The sequence below is a fragment of the Ammospiza nelsoni genome, chromosome 4 (genome assembly GCF_027579445.1).
Source record: "Ammospiza nelsoni isolate bAmmNel1 chromosome 4, bAmmNel1.pri, whole genome shotgun sequence".
Classification (NCBI taxonomy): Eukaryota; Metazoa; Chordata; class Aves; order Passeriformes; family Passerellidae; genus Ammospiza; species Ammospiza nelsoni.
In genome coordinates, this window is record NC_080636.1 from 68,754,088 (window position 1) to 68,775,803 (window position 21,716).

The following is a 21,716-nucleotide window of genomic DNA, read 5'->3' on the forward strand; positions in this document are numbered from 1 at the left end:
CAAGTGAGCCACAACGCCTCTCACATTCATTACAGCCAAAAAACATCTTGCATATGCAAAACTCTCAAAGAAGAAAAGCACATGTGCAGTTTAATGTTTAAGAGCCTAATCAAGCTGTTATATTTATTTATTGATTTTGGCTGAACAGAGAAGGTAGCCAAAAATTGATTACTTTATTATTTCACCAATAATCTTTACAAAGTGAAAGACAGAGAACCACCTTTCATTTTTTACTAAATACAAAACTGTGACAGGTGAGGAATGCACAGGGATTTAACATTCTTCCTCTCTCCTAACATAGGAATAAGAAGGTACCCAATACACCCGACAACACGTTTATTCACAACCAGTCACCTCAAAAGAAGGACTTGTCCATTCCTCCCTCAAAGCCACCAAACATGTTCACCAGAGAGGAAGCCACCAAGGGCTGCCAAACTCACAGAAGTGACACAGCCCTAAAGTGCACACTGATAGCAGCCACAAGGGTGCTCTGGGACCGGGACCTGTAAGCATCCAGTGCTGCCTTCAGCCCTTTGCAGACATGCTCTGGGCTAAACTGTCCTGGCCTGATTTAGCCAGAAGAGCCTGTGTAATAACCAGCGGCTGTACCACCACAAAGATCAAGAAGTTTAACAACAATAAGTCAGTTTCCATGCTTACGTGGGTCTAGGTCTTCATGAGACAAATACCTAAAATCTTTGTAGCCTTTGCTACAGAGACTAGAACTACTGCTCTTGTAGTCTTTGCTACAAGAGACTATCTTAATGTCCATAGTAGTGATTGCAATAAATAGATTTGGTCTATCCAGTGAATACTTAGAGCATTTCAGTACTGAACCATCCATCAGTTTCCACAAATTGACTAAAGCACAATACTTGTTGTGGGAGAGCATTTTCATGAGCAATTGACGCAATGTTTATCGTGTCTTTCTAGAATTACCTGACATACACAGTCCACATATGACACGGCTGAAGCAGCTCTGCAGATAAAGTCTTTATGCTACTTTTATTTCAAGTGTAATGTACACACAGCCATTGCATGTGCTCTTCACAAAAAGATTCAGAATATTAAACATGTTCATTAAACACCATCCAAATTTTAAAAATTCTGTTTACTTTAAAGAGACAGACGAGTAGCATTCCTCTCTGTTTAATAACATTGCTGGCCTAAATCATCACACACCATTCCTTTCTTTTACTGGTTCAGAGACAACAAATTCCATTGAAGTAATGAACACAACTTTTGCAAAGTACCACATGCGTACATAAGGAGAAGTAAAGTTAATTTGTCAGCCTAAGTCCAAAGATAAAAATTATTTCTTTCCCTAATCTAGAAAGTTATTTGTTGTAAAAGCTTTTCTAACAGTTAATACAAATGAAAATCACATACTTTCTGATAAATATTTATGTTTCCAAACAGGCACCATTGTATTAGTAAATTATTCAGCTTGAACAAAGAACCTACACTGATTAGATAGAAGCTGCAGTAGGAGGAAAAATCTAAACCTTGACCAAAAAAAATTCAAAAATATATCTTTTTGAGATATTTATGAACCTGAAACATCAACAAGAATGCATAATTGCCATCAAGATACAGAACCAGACTGCCATTAATAACTGGATGATGATGGAGAAAGGGCAGATTTAAGTTTGGGACTAGGAAGTGCCTTAAAACAAGTGTAATCACCACATGAAAAAAGGACATAGTGTCACTTTGCTCCTGTAGATATTGAGTGCAGTACAGAACTGACCATCTCCTTAACACTGTGGCCTGAAGAGAATGCAACTTCCTTTTCTAACCACTGAGTTCAGCAATCAAGAAAAGCTAGAAATGAACCAAATAAAGAGTTCAACTTCTTTACACCCCTTTTCAAAACAGCAGTGATGACAGAAAGCTTAAGATATGGAGATACTTCAAACTAAAGAAAATTAATCTTCTTACCTTCAGCAAATTGGGTCTCAAAATGAAACTGTGAAAGATCAGGTGCCCTGCCTACCTTAAAATTCCTACTGATGTCAAGTTTTTCCCCTGAGTTTTCAAAGGCTATCTCCTCAGAGGAACAGACAAGTATACAGCTGGGTAACAGGCAGTAAGTGCTCTCAAAAGTGTAGCACAAACTGAAGCACAGAGCAAGCATCCATAGCTGGAATGCTGGAGTATGGCCTTCTGTTCACACCCATATATTTCAGCAACTGTGTACTTTTCTGCTATGTTTTGTTTTCCTCTCCTTTCAATCTCATCTGGTAAAGAAAGCACAGGAGAGCAGGCGCCCAGCAACTGGCCCACAGGATGTCCACAAGCTGTACGCTCTTCTTTTAATGAAAAGCCCAACAAACCCTACAACCTTCCCCTGCAAAGTCTTTCTAGACTCTTTCCAGGAAGATGTGGAGAGGACTCATGCAGACAGCAGTTTCCACACTAGAGTTACAATTTCTGGATCTCTGTCTGAACACTGTCTCATCAAATAAACGACATTCAACCTACTCTCTTCATTTTTTAGTACATCCTCCTCATATGTAACAAATTGCTGTATAAATTTTAACACCCAAATAGTACAATTTAACACTAGCAGACACAATTGTTTCTTCCCCGACAAGCTACGGAGGTGTTGTTTTCTTCAGTTAAAAGAAAGTTAAGATACTCTATAAAAAGACTTCAAGTTTTGATACAGTTTTTGCTCAGCGGGAAATTATGCACGGGGCGGAAATGCTAAAAAGCAAAGCAAAACAGAACCCAAGCAAACACAGCCCCATTCCCAAACGAGACCCTTCTTTCCCCAGTCCCGGAGTAAGGTCTAGAGTAAGACCAAGAGCACTCACGTGCCTCGTGAAGCAGCAACTACTCCGATAAACAGGAAGAGCCAACACTACACTCCTGGCTTTTAAAACACATTCAAAATACTTTACATGGAAAATAAGCAACTCTTCAATAACGTTTTTCCGCGAAAAGAAGAGCTACATTTTCCACCCAAGTGTTATGTAAATGAGCGAGCAGGAGGGAGCCGCGGGGTCTGTTGAGAGCCACTCAACCTACAGAGAAAAGAAGGAAAACGGGGGAGCGGGGTGGGGGATGTTTGAAACCCTCGGGGCTCTCAGCACTGCGGCCGTGCGCTCCGCTCCCAGCCTTGCACAACTTTCCGCCGCGGCAGTTCCGCTCGGCCCCCCGGCGGGGACGGGACGGAGGGGTCCGAGCCCTCCGCCCGCCCGCCGCCTTTGTTCGCGGGGGCCGCCGCTCCCGGCACAAAGCGGGCGGCACAACTTGCGGAGGAGCGCTCGGCGCTCCCCGGGGCCCTGGCGGGGCACCCCCTTCCCGCCCGGTCTCTGCGGCGGGCGGGAGCGCGGCGCGGACCGCGGGGCAGCAGACCGTGCGCGGCCGGCAACGTGAGCCGCATGGGAAACGGCGGCCGCCGGCGCCGCGCCCCCCGCCCCGGCCCCCGGCCCCCCGCCCGCCCCGCCGGCAGCCCCGGGGCACCCGGCCCCTTCCCGAGGCGGCTCCTCCCGCTCGCACTCACTTTTCGGGACGGGCTCCGCTGGGCTCTCCCTCCGCTCGCGGCGGGCGCGCCTTCCCGCCGGCGGGGCGATGCGGGCGGCGAGGCGGAGCCCCCCTCCCCCGGCGGGAGGGGGTCCGCTGCCCCCCCCGCCCCGGGGCTGCCGCCGGGGGTCGGGTGACTTCAAGGGGGCAGGCGGGTCCAGCCCCCCCCCCCCGCCCCGGGCGGGCTGCGGGCCGGCGGCCCTCGAGGAATCCCCCCGGCTGCGGCTGTCCCGGCAGCGGATCAGGTGCGCCGCCGCCTCCTCTCACATGGAGCCACCGCCTCGCCGCCCCTCGGCGCCCCCCGGGCCGGTCCCCGCACCGCCGCCGGCCGGGAGGCGAGTGGCTCGGGCCGCGGCCCCCGCCCCGCTCTCCCTCTCATGCACTGCGGGCGCCCCCGGGCCCCGGCTCCAGCGGCGGGGGGGCCGTCAGGGCCCCAGCTGGGCGGCGCGGCGGGGCAGCCGGGCGGCGGGGCTCGGCGCCGCGACCGCTCCGCTCTGCGGCATGTGGGGGGAGCGGCGGCGCGGGGCGCTGGGCGGCGAGGCAGGGCCGGGCCGGGGACGCCGGGCGCGGTGGGGGCAGCGGCGGCAGCAGCGCCCCGGGATCCGCTCGCTTCCTGCGGCGCCGGGAGGGGGCGGGGAGGGCGGGCGGGAGAGGGAGCGAGCGCGGCGGCGGCGCGGGCGGATGACAGCGGTAACCCGGCAACGGGGCCCACCCCGCCCCGGCGCTGGCGCGGAGCGATGATGCCGAGGGCGGGCGGGGCGGAGCCGCGCAGGTCCCGCTGCGGCCGCGCGGTTCAGCCCGGGACAAGGGGGCGGCCCCGCGCCCGGCCCGCCCTTTCCCGCCATGGGAACGGCCGATGCCGGGGCGATCCCGGTGCGCGCCGCGCTGTGCCCGGCCGCCGCTCGGTTTGTCCGGGAGCCGGCGGTGGGACGTGCTGGTCACGCTTGGTGCTTCCCGAAACTGGGGCTCACCTGTCCCAGCAGCACTTTCTCAGTCGGGCTCCGGGCGCCGCGAACGGTGACAGGAATGATGGTTACCCCATCCCTGCTCTCCTAAGGTGAAACCGAGAGTTATTTGCAAGAGCCTATAACGGAATCACAGAATAAATTCGATTGGAAAAAGACCCCTGAGTTCATCGAGTCCAACCTATGATGGAACACCGCCATGGCCAACTAGACCTAGCAGTGAGTGCCACGTCCAATCATTCCTTAAACACCTCCAGGGACCCCACCACCTCCCTGCACAGCCCTTTTCCAAACTGCCCTTTCTGTGAAGAAATTCCTCCTGGTGTCCAAACTAAACGTCCCCTGGTGCAGCTTAAGACTGTCCTCTTGTCATGTTGCTGGTTGTCTGGGAGAAGAGACAGACCTTCATCAGGCTACACTCTCCTTTCAGGCAGTTGTAGAGTGATATGGTCACCTTTTCTCCAAGCTAAACAACCCCAGCTCTCTCAGGCACTCGTCACAGGGCTTGGGCTCCAGTTTAGTGCAGAGTTGTGGCCATCACATGAGAGTTCCACTAGGCCTCCTTTGGTTTGTGATGCTGATACACAGCACTATTCAACAAACAACAAGGTAAAACATGAATCCTTAATTGTCAGTCATTAAGCGTGTGGGATGGCTGAACGGAGCACTCAGCCTGGCCACAGAGAAAGGCTTAGGCCTCATGAAAAAGGGAAAAAAGCGGTATTTGACTGTTGCCATCATAAAGCATATACAACAAGAGCAAAATAAAGGTTACTCGTGTACCTTAGGTCTGGCATTTATCTTTCTTTTCAAAGGATCGTGGTGGATCTTTGCCATGTCAGAGTACACCCAGGCAGACGTCTGCTCTGCCCAGACCTCACACAAGCATTGGGACACGGGATGTCTGACTGCACTAAAAGCCTTCCAATTCCCCACTAGCTTTTTCCTGTCTGCTATTCAGTGTTAAATCTGTCTCTTATCCTCCATCATCTTCTACTTGGTGTTTCTTTACCCTTTCCTGTTACCTTGTTTACCTGGTTTTTCTTTTCCCATGTATTAAAAACAGATGTTTGAGCTCACCTGAGTCTCCAAACCTCCACCGTGTCCCCATTGGAACAATGCAGCAGAGAAGCACTCACTCTTGAGAGCTGCAGGCGCATCCCTTCCTCACCAGCTGAACTTCCACACATCCATTCCTGCCTACCTTATGCTTATTATAGGAAATTGGCAAGGGGTGCTTTTGCAGACAGAAGCCTCCTTCACTAGTGAGGCCTGCTTCCCCACAGAACATCACTCACCTTTTCCACAGAATGACAAAGCAGCCCCGCAATAAGTATGCAGGTAAATATATAATCGGATAATTGAGCTTTTTATTCCTGGAGCAGGCAGGAATTAAATCTGCATTAATAATATTTTCATTTTGGCAAGGTTTGTTCCCCACAAGTTTACAGAAACATGCATTTTTTGCCCCCTACAAAGGAAATAGCAGTGCTAAAACTTTTGTGTCTGCAGTATGGATCTGTGCTCCTTGAACTAAGAGAACACAGGTTTCTCTCCTCAGAATAAGAGAAACACAGGTTTCTCTCCTATCCATATCAAGGGGTTACTGGTTCCTATTTCTTGGATCTCTTGCTTATTGCACTGGCTTTTTATTAATTGTGGTGTTCTCTCTCTACCAGATGGATAATAAATTCACACATGGGTCAGACATAGCTGGGACACTAATACTGAGTACACATTACTTGAGAGTGAGGGAAAAAGTTGGCTGTCTAATCAGTGTAGATCACTGACAATGGCAGATGCATCACTCAAGAAACAGAAAATCACTACTCTGCCAGCACTGATGATGGTGTTCAGACTGGCTGAGGATTTAATGAAAATGTTACGATTATTTTATTAGTCACAGATTAAACTGGTTCAGCGTGTAGTCTTTAATGGAAATGTGGTTATGACTGACTATACTTCAAACAGCAGGGATAAAAATAGGAATTGTGCTGCAGATCAATGCATTGGCAGAACTAATCACACTGTCATATGCCAGACTTGAATGCCACCACACAGACAGTTTCAATAAAACTGATTTTAAAAATAACACACAGAACAATTTTAAGTGGATCTGTATTGTTTTCAACATACAATCCAGTGAGAATGCAAAAACCTTGCCAGAGGTTATTACTGTGCACGAAATCGTGACAGAGGAAGAGAAACACTGGGGCTTTTAAGCACTCTGCCTAGAGGCTGAAGGGATACTTGCTGTCTGTCTGCATGTATTTTCTTCCTGTGGTGTTTTTAATCTTGATGGACTACCACCCATACCAGAGGTTGGTATTAAACTTAATGGCAAGACTGCAGTCTATCAACAACCTTGGTAACTGAAAAGATTCCATGCTAAAAGGCGTAGAAAATTAGATGATGATTTGAAAATGAGCATTAGCCAGGAGAGAGAGGGCACATGCATGAGTAACAAATCTGCTATAGAATTGTTATTACAGAGGAAAGCTGACCCTGTTTAATACCGTGTCGCCTTTACAATGCCATAAATAATAAGGTGAAATAACCAAATGAAAGGAGCACATTCAAATATTAAACCACCATTTCAAAAATCTGCTTAATTTGCCCATGTTTCTGGTTTTATCAGGCACCTATGACAAATTTTGTAAGCTGGTTTTATCAGGTATCTATGATAAATTTTGTAAGCTGTTTGCAGATAAAGGGAAGAATAAAGGATTTCTTTGTGTGGGAAAATATTGACCCAAATTACGGTAATGCTGGAGGAGATCTTCTGTACAAGGTTTAGTCCATTTTGACTGGTCCAATTTAAATTTAAATCTTTATTTTTTAGAAATTGTTTACAGGTAAACATATCCTAATGACTGGCAGTGCTGTGCATCCCACTGCCTGCAGGAATGAGAATGGAAACTGAGCTCTGTCTGGGGCAGATGCTTCAGCTTCTGTGACCTGCCCATATCTGAGGCTGCATGTGTCAGGGTTTGGGATGGGAGATGCAGGCATCCCATGTAACAGGGTCATCAGCAGTGCACACGTGCAGGTTCTGCACTGGGGAGGGTTTCTGAGGCAGAGTTGGTGCCTGAGAAACAGGCCCTTTAGCAGGACTCCTGTGATGGGGGAGTTGCACCAGCACATAGTCCTGGCTTGCAGCACAGTGCTTATCCATATTTTGGTTTCCCCGTGCCAAGCACAGAGCAGAGGTGTGGGGAAGCTGTGCTGTGGTGCTGCTGGTGTAGGAGGAGGCAGGCAATGGAGCAGGGGACACCAGATCAGCAGCTCTCGGAATCACAGCTTGTTCTGCTGGGTGAGAAAAAAATCTCAGCAGCAGACAAAAGGTAGCAAAAGGGGCTAGATAAGCAAACCACAAGGGAGTAGAGCCACACTTTTTGTTGTCAGTGAAATACAGATTGATTCATCCGGCTCAAGCTTCACCCTTTGAGCTGCAGTGCTTAGGCTACACATGGGCTGTCAAAACCTTACTTAAAACTAAATCTACCAATTCAGACTCCTGCTGCCACTTCCTAAATGGTGTGAAACATCCTTTCTCTCTGCTTCATGTAAGGATATGACAGACTTGAGGTAAAGAAGCAGAGAGCTCCTCTTTTTGATAGGCAATCTTCTGATCAAAGACACGGTTAGTTCTACATTTAATTCCCTACAAATGAAACTGCTGTCCTGGCTGACCTTGGGAAGGTCATTTTAAACAGCCTGCATGATAGAACTGAGACCGTCTCCTTCCCAGCAGACAGACATTTGATTTGTCTCTCTTTTCTTGCTGTTCTTTTCAAGAATGGTTTAGAGTCACGGCTAAGACATAATTCACATTTCTCCCATGGCATTACTGAGTACTGTAAAGTTGTGTGTAAGCACATTGCACCAGATTTAGACAATAAAATCTTGGTTGTAGACAGAACCTACTGCATTCAAACAAAATAGAGAGGATACAACAGAAGTAATAACAAGAAAACAAGAATTAAAATCATCTTTCATCTTGGGATGTGGGGAACAGGTCATCATGGACCTACTGAGCTCAAGTGGAGTTATAATGTAAATATTCTCTTCAATAAAATGAACAGATAAAGAAAAAAAGAGCTGTACAAGATCTCATTTTCAAGAGGTGTAAAGGTCTAATACTTCCCAGTTGCAGATAAAAAGCCTGAAAAAGAGACAAAATTTCCAAGATAGATAAGGTAAATTTTCATGGATGCAGCCAAAGAACTGGACCCTATTTTCCAAGCCTCATCCCCACTTGGGAGACAAAGGGAGTAAATTTACTGCAACAAACATTGATGAAAGTTTAGCCAGACATAACTACGGCAGTCCTGGATCTGACTGCAAGTAAAGATAAAGGACAATGCTGTGACAGCATCAGCTCAGAGAGCTGATAGCGCTGATGATCTCATCAGCAGGAAATTTCAATCTCAAACCCTAGGTCTTTTACTATGACATTTACATAAAAGTTTCATAACAATAATGCCATATCAGAGAGGATTTGTGAATTCTTACCCCTACTCAGGAAAATGGCCTTATTTTTGATACTTACAGGGAAGATACAATGCAAGACCTTTGGGCTTTTCCTTCCCTAATTCTATTGTGCCATTTCTGCTCATTCTGTTATAGGTAATGTAATGGTTTTAGTAGAAGTAACATATAAAAGAAGAGAAACAGTACAATCAGTGAGAAGATTGGCAAAAGACCATCTATACAAATATACTAGTTTCAATGACAGAGTTAATTATCTTTGTATGACTGGCTGTAGCTTAAAGCAAATATAACTAGAGTTAAAACAGCTCTGGCCTAAGTGTATCACATACTGATAGATTAATTTGCTTTCAATGCAAGAATGCTGCTGATGTTTGTTTTGTTTTTTTTTTTTTGCCCTGAATACAAATTTTACTTTTAAAGGACATGGCTTTAAGGAAAATCATGGGGTTTGGTGAATTGTTTGGAACTGCACCCAAGTTTAATCTGACCTGTGCAACACTGCAGGCTCAGGTCTCCAATCTTAGAAACCTTACAGGCAGGTATTTCAGTCCATTGCTAACACCCATGATAACACGCTCAAGTGAACCAATTTCTGAATGTTCTCCAAATCCATACCAAAACACAAAGTTTGTCAGGTGCACCAAGCCTGTGATTACACCAGGACTAAGTCAGCACAAGAACTAGAATTAATTGTACCCTGGTAAAATCAGGGCAGACATAGCAAGGGTAGTGCAGATCAGTGTATTGGCAAAACTATATTGGGCAGCTTGCATGAAAGCTTGCTGCTCACAAGCTTTGTCAGTCTCTTGCTGCTGTTGGACTTGAAATTCATTGTAATAAAAAGAGAGCTCAGATGTCTAAGAGCGGCTAATTGTCTCATAAAGGCAACACAGGGAAAAAATTCACACAGGAAAGCATGTAGCCTGTGCCTCTGGCAAGTACTAGTTTACAAAACATCAGCCTATTTATAGTGTTTGTCTAAGTGTGTGCTTGAAGTTGAAAGTGTTAGCAACTTTCTTCTATAATCTATATTTAGCCATGGTAGCCTGACTGTCATGGTAAGCAAAGAAGGTTTGGTGGGAGCAAATCCTAATAAGGTATTCCCCGGTATTGAAAATAACTGAGTCACAGCTGCAGTATTTAAACTATTTATAATTCCATTAAACAACAGTACATAGAAAACCACTGTGGAAACCTGGTGGTAACATTACTGTTTTCTGCTATGGATCCGTCTTGGTGCTGAATATTCCCACACCATCACCATAGCAGAGCACTTTTTTTTTTTGCCAGAAGTTTCATTCAATTCCTGTTCATGTCTTCAGAGGTAGTTCTACAGAATTTAGGAATCATTTCTTGACATAAATCTGAATACCTATATTTCACATTTATTTCAAGTATTATTTAGCACTGTCCTGCTCTGTAGTATAATTTTTTGTTCAGCCATCTTCCTTTGGCCATCAACAACTCTCCCCTCCCCACCAACGGCTGGAGTTTATAAAACAATTATTCAGGAAAACAGTTTCTGCAAAAAGGTTTGCACAAATATAAAAAAGACAGTCTTAGGGATAAAAAGACATTGGACTCGTGTTCAGCTAAATCGGAGAATACTTACTAACTGTAACAGGTGACACAAAATTCTCATCAGATAAAGTTTTGGGAGCCATTTGTACTTTTGATTGTAATTATGAGTCTGTAAAATTGGACCCTTATGTTTTAGCCCGCTGCCACCTGGTCCTCCAAACTAATAATATCAGTGTAATGGGGTTAAAGGAACTATCCCAAAGTCTACCTGAGACAGACTGCTCTCAATTTATCTGAATTACGCTGTTAGTACTGCACTGGAGTGGCAACAGTATCTCATCAAATTCTAGGCTTTGAGTCTTTTCTGATATTACATTTCACAACAAAAAATACTATCAAATTTATGTAGGTATAGAACTTTATTTGCAGTACTTTTCATGCTCTCCAGATAGTAACTTGTTTCCTGTGTTGTTTTCTTTTCTTGTGAGTTCATTCTTGCTTCTCCCATATCCAAGCAAATCAAACTGTCCTGTGACTGCAGAAAATAGAGTCAGTTTCTGTAGTGATGTTGCTTCTGAACAAACTGACTTTGACTACTTATATTTCAGTAATAATATTTTAATTACACATATACATACAGAGAGGGAGGGAAAGTGTAAGAGCAACTTTCAAAGTATTTGGCTAGTATTACTAGAAAAATAAGGGTATAGCTGTTACACTGAATTGTGCAATAGAGTCTGAAAATGATACAAATTTGGCAGCTCTATGAACTAGGAAAAATCTTCCTCCTTTCATGGTGTATTCCAAAATAATAGTTTTGGTTAACCAGTCAGGCTGCTGCCCTTTTTTATTTGGCTTCAGCTGGGGCCCTACGGTAAATAGAAAGACAGAAAGGTTTAACATGTATACTAGCTCAGCGCTCTTTGGGATGTTTTTTCAACGAATTTGCAACAATTTAACAGAAAGTGATTGGATTCTGTAATGAAGAGAGGCTTCCAATGGTGGAGTTAAAGCTTAGTGCTGCACTCTCTGGCTTCCTCTTTTACCAGAAAAATGCTTTTTCTCATCAGGTAAAACCATATTGCATTAAATCAAACAGCAACCAAATGCATCAGGAAATAGAAATATTAAGCATGTAGAGAATGCTAAACTTTGAAAGTATCTGCATCCAAGAGCCCAACTTCACAGAGAGAATTCCCAAACTTTCTTTTTGAAGGCACAACCAACAGACATTACCTAAGGAACAAAGCAGACTGCTGGGGTTTGTTCTCCACAGCATAGCTTTGCTGTGGGCAGCTGACACAAAATTTTCCAGAAGAGAGTAGTATAGAGAGCTAAATAGGCTCCTGGTTCAAGGGAGGGGGGAAAAATGGTACCATGAATTTGTGTTGAATACTGTATTTTTCCCCTGAAAAAGGAAACCCTGAAGAGAGAAGGTGCTACAGACCTGAAAATTGCTGTGATAAGTGATCTCTTCAGATTATTATGTTCCATCTATCTCACATTTACAAGTTAGCAATGCAGTATAAAGCCTCCTTCCAAAACAGAAAAACTAGACATCTCCAAATATCAGTGGGAATGAGAGTCTTGAAATACAAACAAACAAACAAAAGAGAGAGAGAAAAGACAAAAACACACTTTTGATTCCCTAGTGCTTTGCAAGAGTTATTCTGAAGGTCATCAGCACTTTCAGGGGTGATGATTCTGTGAGGGCTATCTTATGCAATGCAAAATGTTTAAAAATTTAATTAAAGAACATAGACTGAAAGCAATTTCTTATAAGAAGTAAAAAGTAGTCTCAGGTGCCTGAGAGGGAAAGCTGAAGGCAAATCCAGGATGTTCAGAGGCAGTCCAAGTAAGTCTCCAAAAATGTAAAGGATTCTTATATAGTTGGACACTCTGACCCTGTTATTATAAATGCCAATTTTTTATGGGAATCAAACTATTAGTCTGAGTATCCTCAAATATGGATCTTATTAGCAAGGTGTTACCACAGCTCTCTTGACTAGTAGCTGGTAATCCTTTGGGTAATATTAACAGCTGCAATCAGAGACTGTTAACTATTACCCAGATTAAATAGCTTGTCATTCAGATTTATGTAATCCGAGGGGAGGAAATAAGGATGAATTCCCTTCTAGCATTCACAGGTCAAATATTTATTGTTGCTTGGCAAGTATAATGGGCTTGAACCACGTCATAAGCTTGAACAAAGGCAAGATAACATAATATCTCTTCTGTAGCTCTGCTTGGTTCAGGTTCTTCACTGTTTCTATTAAGGAAAGCAATGAACCTACACATGTTATTTTGCAGAATTGCCCTTTAGCTGAAGCACTACTAGAAAACAACTTAACAAAAATTCCTCAGCCAGAACATCTTCTCAATTGTCATTTTCGCTGATGCTCAGAAGGCTACTGCTGTACAATAAAACTTCTAAATCAGCAAGGAACTTCAAGACCTTTGTTATTTATATGTAGGAAAAAAAGGCCTGGAGTTATAATACTCAATCAGTTGCATGACTATTAATAGTGCTGAATGCCTTAATCGAGACAGTTCTCAAACTTTGCAAGTGCTATTTGGCATTGTGCTCATCAGGCCTGCTGGGAGCTTGCCTCAGTGACACAGAACTGAAAACACTTGCTACAGCTCAAGAAAAGCTCCTGCTGGTTCCTGACACTGCTTACAGAGCCTCTGTGCACACTTTAGCAATAGAATTTGCAGGGGACAGGAGAAGGAGAAAACACAAGGCTGTGGAGGAAAAGCAGCGCACAAAGGCTCAGCAGACAGCATCACTGCTTTCCTGTGGGAGCCCAGGCTGCATCAGGAGCTTTTCCTTCAGCCTCTCATTTGGTGTGTTAATGATGCTGTACACAAAGCATGATCATCCCTGCTGCTAGGCAGGCGTGGCTTTTTGGATTCCTGTTAATGCTGATACTAGTAAAAAACCCATCATTTCTCTCTCTGATCAGCTAGGCTAGCCCATCTGGAAAGGCAAAATCAGTTTCAGGGGTTTGGCTTTCCACTCAAGGATAGAGGAATTGCAAAAAATGCTTTGAAATCTCAGACTCTGTTAGGGACCTCTTTGTAAAAAGTCCTGTCTATATTAATTTTGCCCCCTGACTTGGCAGCAGAAACACAGGCTGGGCTTTCTCCCATGCAATTGCAGAGGACAGAGCACTGAGTGTCATGCTGGAGTTTTGGAGTGTGCCAACCCTGGGGGCCCCTCTCACCTCCTGCTGCACAGCCCTGTCCCCACCCTCACTGCAATAGCAGCTTTTTGTACAGCCTCAATAAAATCCAGATCAGAAAGAACCCTTTCTTAGGAGGTTTATTTTGGAGCCCAGTCAGCTAACTGCTCCTTTTTCTTCTCTGCTGTGGTGATGCTGGGGGCTGATGCACTGAGCCCACCTGAGAACAAGTGACCAAGGAAGCAGGAATTTGCCAAACACAGCCCACAGTCGAACCTGGCCTGGGGCAGGTTGTGTTTCATTCCCAAAGGCTTCATTTGATTCTTTAAATGCTTGTTAAAGCAAACATAACACAGAGTTTCCTGAGCTGTTGGTAGAATTCACATTGACCTTACTGGGGCTAGGACTTTACCCATTTAAATAAAAAGACAATCCCATATGTCATGCAGTGTCATCATCAACTTACCCATCCCACGGCTGCCACAAAGCCTTCCAAGCTGGATATATCCTGATCTTCTAGTGCAGAAGCTGCAAGACCATACATTTCTTAATGTTTGCTTTCCCACAAGAAGGAAAATGTGAAACTCCAATTAGTCACTTGGATTTTCAGCACTTGATATTCGGGGTTGCGTCTCTGACTGAAGCAGGGGAAAGCTTGTGCCCTGAAATTCAAATCTGTTCTATGTCCTTTGGATCTGAGATTTAGTTTCATCTCTGCTTTTCTTTCAGTGTTCATGTTCCCTACACTGATTTTGGTTATACCTCCAGGAAAGTCACTGAATATCTTCTGATAAATGCTGAATTACATACTTAAATCTGTGTTTATGGTTATTTCAGAGATCTGTAACTGTAGTTCCTAAAAGCTCAACTACATCAACAGAATTGAAGGTGCAGCTCTGATCCCTGAAGGTATTTACCAAGTCAGAGGGAGAGATTTATAACTTTGACTTCAATGGTGCTACACTGATTTACGTCAGCCAAGGAGCCTCTGCGTGCTTTTTAGAGTTATCTGCTTGACAACTTGTCCATCTTCTCATGTGACTCAGCTGTTTTCTGTTCTTGGGCTCTAACCTTCTGCACATTAGTGGGTGTCATGGTAACTAAGGAGCAGCCACACATAGCAGGCTAGCAAAAAAAAACCAGAACTGCTGAAGGTTAAAAAGTAAGTGGAAGAAATATTTCAGTTATGTAAAAAAAGAAAATAAACCTCCCTCCATCCCCAAACATGAAAGACTCTTCAAACTGAACCTTGTGTGTTTTTCTGGTAAAGTAACCCAGTGACAAAAAATGAATAGCACAGCTGGAACATCTAACAGCAATGTGATGGTTCAGCTAGGCATGTTGGCAAGCAGTAGGCTATGGGTTCAAATTTGGGCAGTTCTTTTGCCCACATAGGAAGGAGCCTGAAGACAGCAAACTCTGGAAATGTTTAGGTTCTGTTTTGACAGGTGTCTGTGGCCAGAGAAGTAAAGACAAAACTTGCCTTTGCACAGCTAGGAGGTGGAAAAAGTCTTTTTACAGCACTTTTTCTCAACAGGAATGTAGAAAGTGCAGCGGGAGCTTGCTGTAGTGTGAGTTTGAGAAGGAGCTCTAGGGTGGGATGTGCTATAGTATGACCCACCAGGGGGCTGAGGTGGAGGTTTGTTGATGGGTGCCTCAGCAAAGAGGCTCATTGTGAGCTTTAGTGCAGTGTGATATGTGCTGAGGGATCACAAGTCCCAAAAACACTCATTCCATAAAAAGCCCTGGCTCGCAGTTAAGTACACTTAATTTACTGACTTCTAGATAGTCTAAAGATGAGTGGAAGTCAAGGAATGAGCCTGGCCTATGACTCCCAGATCTTTCACTTTCACCTGTGCTGACATCCTCCGGCCATACCCATGTCTTTGAAAAACAGAGTTTTTCCAAGTGCAGAGAAGACTGTGCACAGGAGGCATCTTCATAACTGCAGGATGTTAGGGATGTTACAAACTCTTCTAACCATGCCTCAGCAAACAAATGTCTCTACTTTAGCCAGCAGCTGATGGTACTTCAGAGTTCCTAGACCATGAAGGGAAGGTGAGGTTTCTTCAGAAGAAGTCTTAGAATAACAAATGCATCCCAATCCTAGGTTACTTATTCTTTTTAATTTAAAATGTTTCTTATTTCTGCTTTGCATTCGTCTAGCTCCAGCTTTCATCCCTTGAATATTTCAATATTGACTATAGATTCAGCATATAATGCTCTATGGTGACAATCGCCCAGTGTTGAGACATATAAAATGCTACAATTTCAACTGTAATGTGTCACATGACAAGGAAATATCTGAAAAATAGAGTAATTTTTTTATATATAAACATTCTTACTAAGGCACATTTGTATTTGGAGAATTGCAGGCTTTGTTTAAGGCATCTGTCTGGAAATATCTTTTAATGGCATCCAATGAAGGCAATCTAGAGCTCTAGGCACATTCAATGCTGAAAGAACATTTGCAGGGGTGAGGAGACTGAAGAGCTTCTTGCAGGTGCTGTAATCAGAAGCCCTTTTCTCTCTCTGTGTTAGTCACTTTCAGACTGAACAATTTGAAATCACTGTGTTGTTCTGGGTTTTTTTCACAATAAAATTAGCAACTGTTCTGCTTACTTTCTATCAGTCACTAGAAACTACATGCCTATATATAAAGGAAGCTATCATAATGCGTAGATGTCATCTAATTTTGGTGCCTTTTTATGGAATAAGAATTTATTGAGACAGCAGTTGAATTCTTTGGCTCTTGCTCTTCCCTTCCCTCCTCTTCTGGGCTGTTACACCAGGGTATTTCTTGCATGCTGCCTCTTGGATGTGAACTCAGCCAGCCCTGTCTTCCCACCTATCCCCATCCCAGCATTTCCCTTAGGTTAGCTGCCAGCTGCTTTCAAGAGTACAGGTGGACACCTTTGCCTCTATTTAAAGCACATTGGTGATCTTGGGATGGAAAATGTGTAGATTTAACTGGAAAAGAGTGACAACCCTGTTGGCTTAATCTTAAAAATAATAATGAATACAAGGCCTGACTGTGCTTGCGCAATCTGCACATAAAGATCTTCTCCCCCATCTGCTTATAGGTATCCTGTGGCTCTGCCTTTCAAATGCTGCTGGTGCTGCAAATTTGCAATGTTCTCTGTGCCACTCTTAGCTGCTCTGCTCACTTGAAATGTTCTCTGTGCCACTCTTAGCTGCTGTGCTCAGGCTGAATGCTGTCAGTAACTCCCAGCACTGACAGATCAGCTGCTGGAGCTGTTGGGCTGGGGGAGAGGAGGTGTGCAGCCCTGCTCTGGAAGCTGTGTGACTGCCCAGCAGGGAAGGGATGCAGCTGGAAAATCTCTACACTGCACCCAGGGAGGTGACCCTGCCTTGGGGAAGGGGATGGTATAATGCCTCTGTTGCCTTTGTCTCAGAAAAAATGACAAATTGAATTTGCAACTGGGTAGTGATTTCAGTGTCCTTTGTACGGGTGGAGTGGCAGAGCTTTAAGACATATTTCTGCTTCTTCCCCGTTCAAACCTAGGAGGAGTAAAACCCAGCCCCAGTATAACCTGGCACAGACTCCATCCTGCTCTGAATTATCCCCTGCTGCCAGAAGAGACGGCCAAAGCTCCCTGCTGCAGCCTTGTGCCACTCCCTATGGATAATCTGGTTGCAGAGTGAGGTGAAAGGGGAAGAAAAACAGAGCAGCAAATTATGCCAGGAGGAAAGCTTTGTTATATTTATAAGGCAGCTGGGTTAGGAGCCAGGGAGTGAGATGCTCATGTAGTAATGGAATAAATTCTATAAACGTAGTTTAGAATGGATGGGAGGATGCAAGCAATTAATTTGTTTTATTATTTCTAATTTCAGCTCTATATTCAAGTGTCAAATATTTTATATGCACAAATGCAAGAATATGCAGACTGAAAGTAAAAAAAAAATATATGTATTTTCATATTACTCTGAAAGAGGTTAGAGGTTTATTGCTGGAAAATCACTAGGGGAAGTGATTTTTTTTGAAGCAAAAAAGATGCAGGCCATGTCTCTCTAAGATCAAGGACTGTGTTAAGACAGCAGGCAGAGAAACATCAGGAAAATAAATAAGGCACAGAATTGCATGCAAGAAAACAGCAAACAAAACCATAAATTTGTGGTCCAAAGTAAGACAAGGGTAATGAGACTACCAGCTACTGGGAATAAAATGCTTATGTGTGTGGATGAGGTCAAAACTCTAAAAAGCATTTCTAGAAGAGAGGAAGAAACCGTTAGGCTTTTGTACATGGCATTTTTAGTAGACTGAGAGGAGGAAAAAACACATAGATACTGGGTGGGGCAAAGAGCTGAAAATTACAAGCTACTTTGAATCAGCTCTCCAGTATAATGTGGGAAAGACCCTAATAGTAAAACTGGAGATGTCTGACCAGCGTGTCTCCTGTGGGGACAAACCCCTCACTGCTCCGTGCCTTTGTGAGGTTTAATGAGTGGGGGCAGGCAGAGATGGGATGCAGTGAGCCGGGCAGGGACTGTGCCAAGGCCTGCTTGTCAAGTCATATTTGCCACAGTGCTGCAGGGCTGGAGCTTGAGGGGGTCTGGGGCTGGCTGGGGTGTGGAGGCACTTGCCAAAGCCCCCTGGGCTGCTGAGCCCTTGCACCAGCCCACCTGGGTATGATGGTGCAAGGACAAGGTGGCTGCTGCTGGTGCACCCCTGCTCGGGGCACAGGGCCTGCATCAGGGAACACATTGGCTCCAGAGCTGGCATGACTGAATTGTCAAGTGTCGCTGATTTTAAACAAGTTTTGGTTGGCTTGGTTATTTTTGATTGGGTTTTATGGTTTGGGTTATTTTTTTTGGCTTAGGTTTCCCAGAGCTGCACTAGTGTAGTTGGCTTTCCCAGTTGATAGTTAATGACATGGGGATGGAAGGAAAATGAATCACCAAGGCTACAGGAAAATTTATTTTCAGGAGAACAATAATTCCATGTATCAACAAGGGGTTTTGTTCTGTCACTTGGTAGCTCATTTGCCATGAGGCACCATGTTGGGATCTCTGTAGACTGAGAGCAATGGCTTGTCTACACCTGAGTTAGTAGAAGATAAAAAAGGGCTCCATGGTTCTTGTATGATAGTCATAGAAAGAGCCCTATAGAGATGAATGGTAGCTGGATTGAGGCCAAAGCCATCACATGCCTCTTTGTAGTAGTTGCATAAACAGAGGATGAGTAGATAATTTCCCGCTCTCTTCTGCTCTTGTTTAAGATCTGTCTTGTCATAGATAATTATAAATCAAAAATAATGAACTTCCCCTTTAATACATTTGAAGCTTTGGCATGAAGCAGGGTAAACAAGTTCTGAAGTCTAGTATATGGGAGCATTAAACCTAATTATTAATAGATAAATAACTCTTCATCAAAAACTGAGGAAGGAGTTTGGGGCTGCTAGTATTTTATGCTAACATGTATATCCATAAATAGTAATAACTTGAGGATCCTATGACTAATCTTGTGTTCACAGACTAGATACACTCTGTGCATAAATAACTAAAACAGAGAGGAGCTAGTTATTGTGCTGCCTGCCTGGACCGTCGAGTCCTCCCCCAGACCTCAGCTCTTCCCGTGCTCCTGGAATGCACAAGGATAATACTTCAATTCATGCCTCCTTCTGGTTTGTGCTTTCAGTTCAGTGATTTGGCTCAAGTGAGGTAACACAAGGATCTGGCCTTTTTAGACTATGGTCTTTTATGAGTTGACAAGTTCTGCTCTTATATTTTTGAGTTGTCTACAGAACTGTTCACAAAACTGAAAAGTGTAAAGAATTATCCATGGTTAAATTAAGTGTTAGCAGTACAGTTAACCTTAGCATTTTAATTTCAGCAAAGAGGCCTTTCATTGTTCATGTGTTCTTTAAAAATAAACCTCTTCTGTGAATCCGCCTAATGCATGGCTGTACAAATCCTTGGTTTTCCTCTAGGGTTATAAACTCCTTATTATACATCCACTTAATTATTTCTCCTTCATTTCCCCTTTTATCTGTATACTCTAGTGGTCACAGCTCCCCAGGCACCTATACCATTGCTGTTGTAGCAATTGTACCCCTGTAGCAATTGTACAGTGCTATTGTAACCCTGTAGCATTGTCACCCAAACCCTGGATGAGCCACCTTCAGAGGGATTTCCACTTCAGTATTCCATGACTCCTATTTTCCCTCTGAATAAAGACAGACTTTTGATAGGTCTGTATAGTGACTGAATGAAACAAGACTTTTGAAATAAACCTGCTCATGGAAGTTGCTCTGTGATCTGCTTTAACTTTCCATACGAACACCACACAGCCTAGTGGATAAGAAGTATTTATTTTTCCCAAAGAAAATGCTTGTATTTATTCCAGGCAGCAAAAGGTTTGCATCTTTTTGTTCTTTTTTAAACTGCCCCTGTTTTGCTACAAAATCTTATTAGGAATTATTTAAGTTAATATATTCAGAAAGTTAATGCCGCAGTTAAAGAATTCAGTCCAGCCTTGCAGTCTGTACTGGAGAGAAGTCTTTCTTGAGGGAAATGGTAAAAATACAAGCTGTATGTATAATTTTCAATGCTTTCACAAGAATATTCTTGTATAGTTTGGGCTGGTCTGGCTGAAAAGGTCAGGCTGCAGATGACCCATCTCTCGCGTGCTGTGGGAGTCCAAACCGCGTCCCCACGTCCATCTGGGTCTGTGGGTGACCACTGTGGGCGGTTTCCCTGTGGCTGTGGCACTGAGCAGCCTCATCCCATGGGGTGATGCCCTTAGAGCAGCCCCGCAGCGCAGCGAGCCCCGGAGCGAGGGGCAGCGCTGCTCCCCACACGGCGTTGCTTGGGTCCCCCTTTGCTGCGAGCCCGGGCCAAACCTGGGGAGCAAAGCGGGCGATCCAGTGGGGACAGAGCAGCCCCTCTGCTGTCCCTGTGCTGCAGGCACTGCCGCCAGGGCACGCTGCCCCAGCCCCGGGCTCCTTCTGCCGGCCAGAGGAGCCAGGCTCCGCGCAGGAGATGCAGGGCAGGACTGCCTCCTGGGGGTGGCAGTCACCGCAGCCTTTCGGGCCGGAGATGGATGCGTCGAGGCAGAGCAAAGTGGGTGCCCTGAGCCGAGGTACGGCTGGGAGAGACCCCAGCAAACCAGAAATGCTCCTTTACTGAGAGCTGGACGCCCAAAATAGCTCCTTTTCTGAGAGCTGGGCGAGATTCCAGGCGCTGTCTGGAAAGCCGCTGCTTTGGTGCATAATTCACCTGTTTATAGTAGTTCACTGGACTTGTGAAATCCTGCTCAAAATGAGGCCAGAGAACTGATCCAGCACAAAACCAGACCTGGAGCAACCTCGCTGGAAGGGAATGGGAGTCTCAGCAGACCATGCTAGTACTATTTTCTTGTCACTGATATTCACAGAAAGTACAACTTTAACCATTCCAAAAGCCAGAGCAGAGGGTAAGTGCTTGGGATGTATTACCACGTGTGTGCAGGATGTGTCCTTTGCTGTCCCCTCAAACCCCCTGCCAAGCCAGGTCTCCCACGACCCCTTCCAGCCTTGTTTTAGCGCACATTTGAGGAGCCCCTGCCCCCCTGTGGGTCAGCACGATGGTTCTAGGAGGAGCAGAGTGGGGCAAGAGAGAGTGCCTGGGGACAGGAGAGTAACTGTGTTACTCCCTAAGGTGTCACAACACTTTCTGGGACTTCGTAGTCACGTCCTCTTTTGCACCTCCCTTGAGAGCTAGACAAGCATTGCCCCAAAATGCAGATTCTAAGGCTGTGCCTTAGACAAGAGCCTTGCTGATGTGCTGTCTAGGAAAGAGAGAGAGGGAGAAGGAGGTGGCTGGTTTCTGCCCGCTCATTGCTACGATGCTCTCATACTGAGGTTGTTCAAACATTAAGAGCATTAAATAGAATAAACACTGTCTCAAGCTTTCTGGATACTCCCCAGCCATTTTACACCTCTCTAATGAAATTGTCTGTTGCAAAAATAGACGAAAGTAATGATTTACTTTATTAATATTTTCTAATCCTCTAGTTGGA

The 21,716-nt window shown here is 44.7% G+C and overlaps 1 protein-coding gene across 2 annotated transcripts in view; it reads right to left on the reverse strand.

Annotated features, from left to right (window-relative positions):
• Positions 1 to 3,725, reverse strand: part of FBXW7 (F-box and WD repeat domain containing 7) — a 178,664-nt gene extending 174,939 nt beyond the window's left edge. For both annotated transcript variants that reach the window (XM_059470670.1, XM_059470673.1), the window contains exon 1: positions 3,512 to 3,725. The gene's annotated coding sequence lies outside the window, so the exon portion shown is untranslated. The remainder of the gene's footprint in view (positions 1 to 3,511) is intronic.
• Between the last annotated feature and the right edge of the window lie 17,991 nt (positions 3,726 to 21,716).